We start from the raw sequence: 9,974 nt of genomic DNA on the forward strand, positions 1-9,974 counted from the left end.
ATTACTACAATATGCAACATGTATAACTTTTATTGTATCTGATGGCCTGTAAAAAATTCAAACCATTGTTAACAAATATATGTTCCTTAAAATCGCTCCATTCCCAGGCTTATAGCGCTTTTATCCTTTGGTCTATGGGGCTGTGTGAGGTGTCATTTTTTGCGATATGATGTGTTCTTTCTATCGGTACCTTGAATGCGCATATGCAACTTTTTGATCGCTTTTTATTACAATTTTTCTGGATTTGATGCGACCCAAAATGCTCAATTTTGCACTTTGGGATTTTTTGGCGCTTACGCCATTTACCGTGCGAGATCAGGAATGTGATTAATTAATAGTTCGAGTGATTAAGCACGCGGTGATACCGAACATGTTTATTTATTTATTTTTATTTATAACATGGGAAAAGGGTTTTTTTCTGACTTTTATTAGGGGAGGGGGCTTTTTATTGATAATAACACTTTTTTTTTTTACACTTATACCAGAAGCCCCCATGAGGGACTTCTAGTATAAGTGCACTGATTTCTCATTGAGATCTATGCTGCATAGATATGCAGCATAGATCGATGAGATAGGCACATCGATTGCTTCCGGCTATCGAGTGCAGAGCCGGGATCAGCGCCATTACGGCGCTGATCCACGGAAGACAAGGATGTGTGTCCACCCCACTAGACACCAGGGAACGGCTGCATCAAGTAATCGGATGCAGCTGTCAAGGATGACAAGGATAACAAGGAGCCCGGAAGACAAGGATGTGTGTCCACCCCACTAGACACCAGGGAACGGCTGCATCAAGTAATCGGATGCAGCTGTCAACCTTGACAGCTGCATCCCATTACTTTATAAGCAGGCACGGCGATCGGACTGTGCCCGCTAATAGCCGTGGTCCCGGGCTACAAGCGGCACCCAGGACCGTGGCAGTTCAGAGAGCGGCCCCGGTCTGAACACATGGACACGTACAGGTACATCCAGGGTCGCCTAAGGGTTAAACAAAGTGCCTAATGTATTCCGAGACTGTGAAATTTTGTACTGTCCTTCAAAGCGACACAGTAAACTATTTTCTGGTTCATTCTTTTCTGTGCTTCTATCATCACTCCCTCTGAAAACTTGCAGCTTTACAACATGCACTACTCAACTCATCTGCCGCAACTACAACTCCTAGTACTATGGTGGTGCCAAGCCAGTATATCCAGGGACGGCCAACTAGGGACACTCCTAACTGACCATGACAAGTGCCCGTGTGATGCTCCCAACATCTGCCCCACTGGGTTGCTGCGTCTCCGCCACACCGCACACACCGGATCTTTGGAGCTCAGCCAAAATGACTATTAGGTGCTTGGTCACCTCTTTCACCAAAACCCTTCTTCCCTTATTACTTAATTTGGGGTGGTGGCTGTCATGCCTCCAGCATCTGCTGTGTACAGTAAAGACTCCATTTAGTGGCTGACTTTGCCTTTATGTTTTTTGTCCCTCTACTGTTACCATTGATCCTCAGTAGCAGTGATGCCCTCTGGGATAAAGAACTCCATCACCACACACTGCTGAAGTGAGACTGATTTCTCCATCCTTCAATATGGCAGCATTGCTGGTTAGTTTCGCCTGTACTATCTCTAGCCACAGCTGCCAAAAGCCACACAGACTTTCATGTTTAGAGGAAGCCAGTTGCACTTTTATGTAGTTTTACCACACACTGGCTCCCTTCATGTTATGTACATATGGGTACATGTAGGTTATGTTTCAGTATTGTGTTTCTTGTATAGAAGCAAATGTTTATTCATGTTTTCTCAACGTTATTTAAGTATATATAAGTATTAAGTAAAGACGTCATCACACAGTCTCAGACATTGAAGAATAGGTGGTTTACCTGTACGTCAAACTTCCTATATGCCACAAGGACAACATGTAACCTGAACAAAACAGTGGCCATTTCTGGGAAGAATCCATTTTTTTCCCATTCACGAATTATGGAGGCCACTATGCTCATCTGAATTTCCAGTGCAACATGAATTTTTTGCAGCTTTCGCCAGTTTTGTGCCTCCATACAAGAATCCTGGTTACGAGTTTTACATAGAGTTCTTTCCTCCTTATGGCTTGGTTATTGCTCTGATGTATAGTCAGCTGTGAGACCTTATATAGACAGAAGCGTGTCTTTCCAAATCAAATGCAAGCAACTCATTTAAGCACAGGTGACTCCGATCTAGGTGTAGAAACATCTCAGAGATGACCAAAGAAGAGAAACTGGGCTAGAGATACATTTCATAGGAAAGTATCATAGCAAAGGATCTGAATATTTACTGTATGTTCATGCAAAATGTTATTTTTTTCTTTTACAATAAATATATAAGAAATTCTATAATTACTTTCCCTTATTCTCATTATGGGATATTTAGCGCAAAGGGAAGGAGAAAACTTACATTTATTTGATTTTGGCACATGACTGCAAACTCACATAATGTAAAAAAAAGAGAAGTGGTTTTGAATGCACTTTAAGGGTGCCTTCACACGTACCGACTCGCAGCGTCAATAATGCTGCGAGTCGGCTAGGTCCTGGCAGATTACTGTCATTACATACACGGGGTCCCGGCATCCTGCTCTCCTGCCCGGCCAATCAGTGGCTGCGGCAGGGCAACACACTGATTGGCTGGGTGCGAGAGCAGGACACCGGGACCCCATGGAGCAGGGAGGTATGTATACAGAGCGGAGCGGGAGGCGGGCGGCACCAGAAGGGGTTAAGCGGCCAGCAGAATTACATACCTGCCAGGACCTAGCCGACTCGTATACCCTAAGGCTATATTCACACACAGTATTTTTGCCCAGTATTTTGCTACCAAAACCAGGAGTGGATTGAAAACACAAAAAGGTTATGTTCACACACTGTAGAAATTGAGTAGATGGACGTCATTTAATAGCAAATAACGGCCTTTATTTCGAAACAACGGTCATTGTGTTAAAATAACAATTATTTGCCATTACATGGTGGCCACTTAATTCCAACAGTGTGTGAGCATAGCCTTTCTGTGTATTCAATCCACCCCTGTTTTGGTTCCAAAACTCTGAACAAAATACTGAGCAAAAATACTGTGTGGGAACATAACCTGAACTAACAGCTTTACAAATCACTATGATCACTGCTATATTTCAGTTCATTCAACCATTGTTCAGCCCATATTACACTTAACAGAGGATAACGGTTAAATGCTATATACATTCAACAAGGTCCGAAACGTTTTAAACCTTCCTAGAAACCCAATAAGGGAGATTTATCAAACTGGTGTAAAGTAGAATTCTCTTACTTGCCCCTAGCAACCAATCAGATTCCACTTTTTTTTTTTTAATCAAATCTTTTTTATTGCAAGACTTATTTTTAAAACTGTTTATCCCGCCATACAAACAAAACCCCCAGAGGCATACCCTTTTAACCCCTTGCCTCCTTAACTCCCCCCCCCCTTAACTCCCCCCCCCCCCCGGAACCTTCCATTCCTTGAAATAAAGTAGAAATGCATATGTGGCAACACTGTCAGAAATAATAATGGTTTTTCAGCCGACCCGAAGAAAGTGTCCTAACGTAATCATTCATAGTACCTACCATTAGAAAACTAAAATACTACACAAACCATCATTATAACATGCAGGCAGTATGGCTTATGTGCTGAAACCTGGGGGCGCAAGGTCAGAGGTAGTCATCTATTAGCTCCAAATTTTATTGAATTTTGTTATAGCTTTTCATTTCTCATATGCATATTTCTCAATGTCGATCAACCAGTTAATCTTCCCTACGAATTCTGCTAATCAGGGAGGGGTTTTGCCAAGCTAATGTTTAGCAATGAGCTTTCATGCCATAAATAAAATACAAGCCACTGCATGTTTGTTCCACAGCGTTTAGCGCTAGATCTTCTACATATCCCAATATGTATATCAATGGGGATTGTTGAAGTTCCACAGAGTATGCTCTACGTATGGCTGACGTGACCCCTCTCTAAAGCGAAATAGTTTGGGACAGCGCCAAAACTAGTGTAAAAGGCCCCCCTCATGAATATGACATCTTGGACACATTGGTGTATCCCGCACATTGATGCGGAAGACAAACTGTGGTGTACGGTACACACGATGTAACAAATACAGATGTGAGAGACGATGCTGTTCTCCTAGGGACAATTGAGGTGTCATTTCCAATATTTATTTCCATTGGCCTTCCACTATAGGACCGATGTCCGCTTCCCATTTCTCCTGCAAGGTCAGTGGGATCTTATCCAGATACTTGGAGATAATATGTCTATATAGGCAGGAGATCAGACCCTTAGTGGATTCCGATTCCTGGCTATATTCATTGGGGGCAAATACTGTATTTCTGATGTGAGTCTCTCACCCTCCGCTTCACACGCATGACGTAATTGCAAATATTTAGAGAACTGGGTGTGAGGTAGAGCAAACTACCATCATACAGTTGCATAATTTCCCTATGTCCCGCATCTCTCCAGGTGGAAAACCCCTCCAAAAAGAGTAGTTCCCCTAACCATGGGGTGTCCCAAATAGAAGTATAGGGTGTATATCCAGTGATACCATAGAGATCTCTGAGTTTCCCCCACACCTTATGTATAAGGAGTAAAGTTGGTATTTGTGGGGTGAGTAATAAAATGTTTTTAGATTCCAGCAATTCAAACAAAGTCTGACTGTAAATGATGCCCAATAAGAGCCTTGTTTTGGTCCCTGCTTTACTCACATTCCATCCCTGTAAGTATTGCAATTGAGCAGCCCTCCCATAGACACACTGGTTTGCACTGGGGCAAGAGGGATTCCACAGTGGAGAGCTCCGCCGCGGAATTCCACTGATTTTGCTCAGTGTGGATTCGTAGTGGATTTTCGGCTGCCAATTTGCTGTGATATCGGCTCCGGATCCCCTCCAGTCATTTTCAACTGGGTTAAGGGGGCTGGCTGTTACATACCCGCAGTGGGATTGTCAGCCCCCTTAACCTAATTGAAAATGACAGGAGGGGATCCGCAGGGGATTCCACTGTGAATTTGTAGCATACAATCCACTGTGGATCCATTCCATGTGAATCTACCCTGAGGATATGTTCACACTGAGCAAAATCGGTAGAATTCCGCGGCGGAGCCCCCGCCTGCCTCAGTGTCAAACAGTGTGTCTATAGGAGGGCTTGAACGCCATGGCTCTCTGCTCAGAGAATTGACATGTCAATTCTCTGAGTGGAGGCGCGGAATCCCTCCCATAGACACATTGGTTTTCACTGGGGCAGACGAGATTCCAGGGCGTAAAGCTCCTCTGCGGAATTCCACCAATTTTGCTCAGTGTGAACACATAATAACCCAAAAAGATCAATTTGTTAGAAAATTATGAAAAAGTTTATTAAAGACAAAAAATATTGTTACATAAATACATGCACTCAATAAAATATGGAGGCAGGACAAAACACACAGCAAGGGAAGAGAAACTGCACGGCATCCAAATAAAAAACAATTGTATCCAATTTTATTCGGATGCTGTGCAGTTTCTTTCCTTGATGCTGTCTCCATATTTTATTGAGTTTCATGTATTTATGTATTACCAATGTGGCACGTGTTTGATCTTTTGGGGTTATTATTAATTTTTGTAACACATGGGGAGATTTATCAAAGGGTGTAAACTTTAGACTGGTGCAAACTGCCCACAGCAACCAATCACAGCTCAGATTTCCTTTCAGCACTGCCTAAAGCTGAGCTGTGATTGGTTTCTGTGGGTAGTTTGCACCAGTTTAAATTTTACACCCTTTGATAAATCTCCCCCTTAGAGTTATTTTTGTTTAGATCCATTAGGGTCACTTAGCAAAGGTTGGTGGATGCTCAGTGTAAACGCACCCTTAGTGGAGGGCAGACTTTACAAGTTGGCATCAAATACCGACGTGCAGAGTCATACTGGCCTAACAGTGTTAGTTAGTGTTTGGGTGTTTCTCTATTTATTTTCCTGAGAATGTCTGCAACTGTCAGCCAACTCGTGCATGTCTAATTTATTTTTCCTCTTTTATTAATACCTATGTGCCTGTCACGAGTGAGGTCCTGGTAGCATGAGGGCTCAAAAGAGCATTTCGGCCTCTGTCCTTTTGGAGGCTTTTCTTGCCCCCCCACAACAATTTTTTTCCACACCTACAGTATATGCCAAGTGGATACCCCCCAGAAGTGGGGTCCATATACTCACTACAGCCATTGTTACATTCCTTGAGGGGAGTAGTTTCAAAATGAGGTCACTTTTGGGGGGTATCCACTGTCCTGGTAACCTGGGATCTTTGTAAATTCAACATGGCTTTTATCATCTATTCCGGCCTCAAAAGGGCACTCTGTCCTTTTAGAGGTTTGTTCTGTGTCCATATAGTGATTAATGACCACATGGGGGGTATTTCCATACTTGTGGGGAATTGCTCTACATGTTTAGCTTTTTTTTTTTTTAACCTCTTGTGAAAATAAAAAAAAACATAGGGTTAGACCAACATTTTAGTCTAAAAATTAAATTTTTCATTTTCACGGCACATTGTTTAACATTTGTTCCACATTTGTACCGGTCACCAGTGGGGTCCATATTTTCACTATTACTTTTGTTACGTTCCTTAAGGGGTTTAGTTTCCATAACAGGGCCACTTTCCACTGTTTTGGCAGCACAGGGGCTTTGTAAACTCATCACTTGGCCTCCAATCTGGCCACATAGAACTTCCAAAAACCAAAGTTCCTTGAGGGGTTTAGTTTCCAAAATGGGGTCACTTATGGGGGTGTTTCCCACTGTTTTGGCAGCACAGGGGCTTTGTAAACTCAACATCCTCCATTCTGGCCACATCCAGCTTCCAAAATGCACACGGTGCTCCTTCCCTTTGGAGGCTTTCCTTGCACCTCCTTGGCACTTTACATCAACGTGGGGTATTTCCGTACTCTGGGAAAAATTCTCTACATGTCTAGTGGGTATTTTTGTCTTCTAACCCCTTGCTAAAATTTTAAATTTAAGGTAAGACCAACATTTTAGTCTAAATTTTTTTTTATTTTTTTATTTTCACAGCACATTGTTCCACATTTGTACCGGTCACCAGTGGGGTCCATATGCTTACTATACCCCTTGTTACGTTCCTTGAGGGGTGTAGTTTCCATAATGGGGCCACTTGTTGGGGTTTTCCATTGTTTTGGCAGCACTGGGGCTTTGTAAATTAAACAGGGCCTCCGTCCTCCAATCTGGCCGAACATAACTTCCTCCACATGTGGAGTATTTCCATACTCGTGGGGAATTGCTCTACATGTATAGCATTTTTTCCCCTTTTTTAACCCCTTGTGAAAATGAAAAATTCAAGGCTAGACCAACTTTTCAGTCTGAAAAATGTAATTTTTCATTTTCACCGCACATTGTGCCTGCCACCAGTGGGGTCCATGTGCTCACTACATCCTTGAGGGGTGTAGTTTCCATGATGGGGTCACTTGTGGGAGGTTTTGTAAGCTTAACATCGCCTCCATCCTCTATTCTGGCCAAATCCAGCTTTTAACGTGCAAACAGTGCTCCTTCCCTTTGGAGGCGCCCGCTTAGCACTTTAGGGCCACTTATTGGACATTTCTATTAAAAGTGTTTTTATTAACTTCTTCACAAAACAAATAAAACATTTAACATTTCCATGGTAAGCTGAGATGAGCTTGTTTCACAAGCTATAGACTAGACATGTCAAGGGAGAGGGTGAACAGGTAATAAGCTTGTGGTGACAGACCACTCAGAGGGGTCGGAAAACCTAACCAAGCAAACTGCAGGTTCATACAGAAAGAAATTAACTAGAATACCATTCCGGCATTGTGTTCTGCAGATTAGAGATAGTAAAACCAAATTTATGTAGAACCGGGTAAGGGAAAGAAAAAGGGGGGGGGGGGGGGTTGGGGGAAAAGAAAAAGAGGGGAAGAGGGGAGGGAGTGCCTGTGGGTCTCATGTGCTCCTAGGATTGCTACCGCTCCAATGATGTATGATTTATAACGGTGGGTCCCCAGTGAGTACTCAGTTGAGGTACCAGGTCGTTTGATGGAAAGTCCGTCGGACCTGCTCTTGTATCCTTGTAGGCAACGTCAAGATAAAACTTTCCCAAACCAGGAAGAAATTTTCCACCCTGCGTTCTCTCAATATGGCCGCCTCCACCCAGTCCATCCGGAAGACGAATGAAAGTTTCTCAAGAAATAATTTTCGCGATGGCGGTTGTGGCGAGATCCATACTTGTAAAATTGCCTTGCGGGCTGCGGCCGACACCAAATGGAGAAGTTTGCGGGGGCCCCACGGACATTTGTATTGTTTGGGGTCAATCCACCCAAAATGCCCCACTGTGCGTTATATGGAACAAAAGTCACTAGGTGCGTCTTGGTAAAATTTTCTACAAGCCTCCAAAACCCTTGAATGGCTGGACAGTGCCACAGGCAGTGCCCGACACCAGCATCTGGGGTTCCACATTTAAAGCAGAGGGAGGTGGGGAACACACCCATCTTGTGGCCTCGCAGCGGGGATATGTAAGAGCGGTGGGATATACGGAGGGTCATCTCCATGTACCGTGCCGCGGGTAGTGTTTTGACAGAGTACTCTAACATGCTGAGGAGATCAGGAATCTTTAGGTCTGGGAATTCTCGGAGCCACTGTGGCAGACCTGTTGTTTGCATGGTATAGTCCAGTGAGGAGTGAAGATAGCTGTACGTGTGGGAAATTTGTTGCTTGGTGGCCGTGGGTCAGCGCAAAACCGTGTGGAACGTGACGTCCTATTCTGCCTGGGGCATGTCTTTCAGGGCTGTGCGGAGGAAGCTCACCACTTGTAGATAGGCAAAGTGGGGGAAGACAATCTCAGGGTATTTATCACGTAGTTCCTGGAGCGTTAAAGGCGCTCTTGTTGAGATATTAAGCAGGTGATAAATGGAGGTAAGTCCTTGCTTGTGCCATGTCTTAAAAAGTGGGTGGGGGTGTCCATCTTGAAAGTTAGGGTTGCCCAGCAGTGTGACAAACAGCGAGCGAGTTGGGTGCAGTTGTAATAGGGTTCTGGTTTTGTGCCAGGATCTCCAGGTGGAGATTAGCAGCGGGTTGTCCCTGATCCAGGGGGGTAAGTCTACGTAGGCAGTATGCAATAAGTTTGGCAAGGAGTATGGCAATGCCATGTGACCGTCCACCTGTGTGTCCGTATGAACCGCTGTGTCCTGCACCCAGTCGCGTATTATACGAAATTGGGAGGCCAAGTTCAGTACCCGTACATTCGGAAAATTCAGGCCCCCATGCAATCTGGTTTGTTGTAAGATGTGGTAAGCTATTTTTGATTTTTTTGGAGCCCCAGATAAAAGTTCTGTATAGGAAGTTTATTCTATTCTCGTCTTTCGGCCTTAAGCCCCGTTCCCACTGAGCAAAGCTAGCGGAATTCCGCGACGGAATTGTCCGCCGCGGAATGCCGTTAGCCTCCCGCTCATAATGGGACTCTATGGGAGGCGCGCGCTCCTGCCCTGTCCGCGCTGAAGAATGAACATGTTCATTCTTCAGCGCGTATAGAGCAGCAGCGCGCGCCTCCCATAGAGTCCCATTATGAGCGGGAGGCTAACGGCATTCCGCGGCGGACAATTCCGTCGCGGAATTCCGCTAGCTTTGCTCAGTGGGAACGGGGCCTTAGATGTATCGGCAAGGATTGGAAGAGATACGACAGCTTCGGCACCTCCACCATTTTCAACAGGTTGGCTCTGCCCATAAAGGTGATGGGAAATTTTTTCCAAATCATAAGTGAGGCCTCTAGGTGTTTAATATAGGAGGCTATATTGGCAGAATATAACTTCGACGGGGACTTGGGTATGGTCACTCCAAGGTAGGAGATGGTGGTAGTGTTCCAATGTATGGGTATGGAAGCAGACCATAGGGGGCGGCTCGGTCCTTTTAGTAGGAGGGCCTCACACTTGTCCATGTTTAGGGTATAACCAGCCAGTCTCCCCACCTCCTGGAGGTCTTTCAGTAC

This window comes from Dendropsophus ebraccatus, chromosome 6 (genome assembly GCF_027789765.1).
Source record: "Dendropsophus ebraccatus isolate aDenEbr1 chromosome 6, aDenEbr1.pat, whole genome shotgun sequence".
Taxonomy (NCBI): domain Eukaryota; kingdom Metazoa; phylum Chordata; class Amphibia; order Anura; family Hylidae; genus Dendropsophus; species Dendropsophus ebraccatus.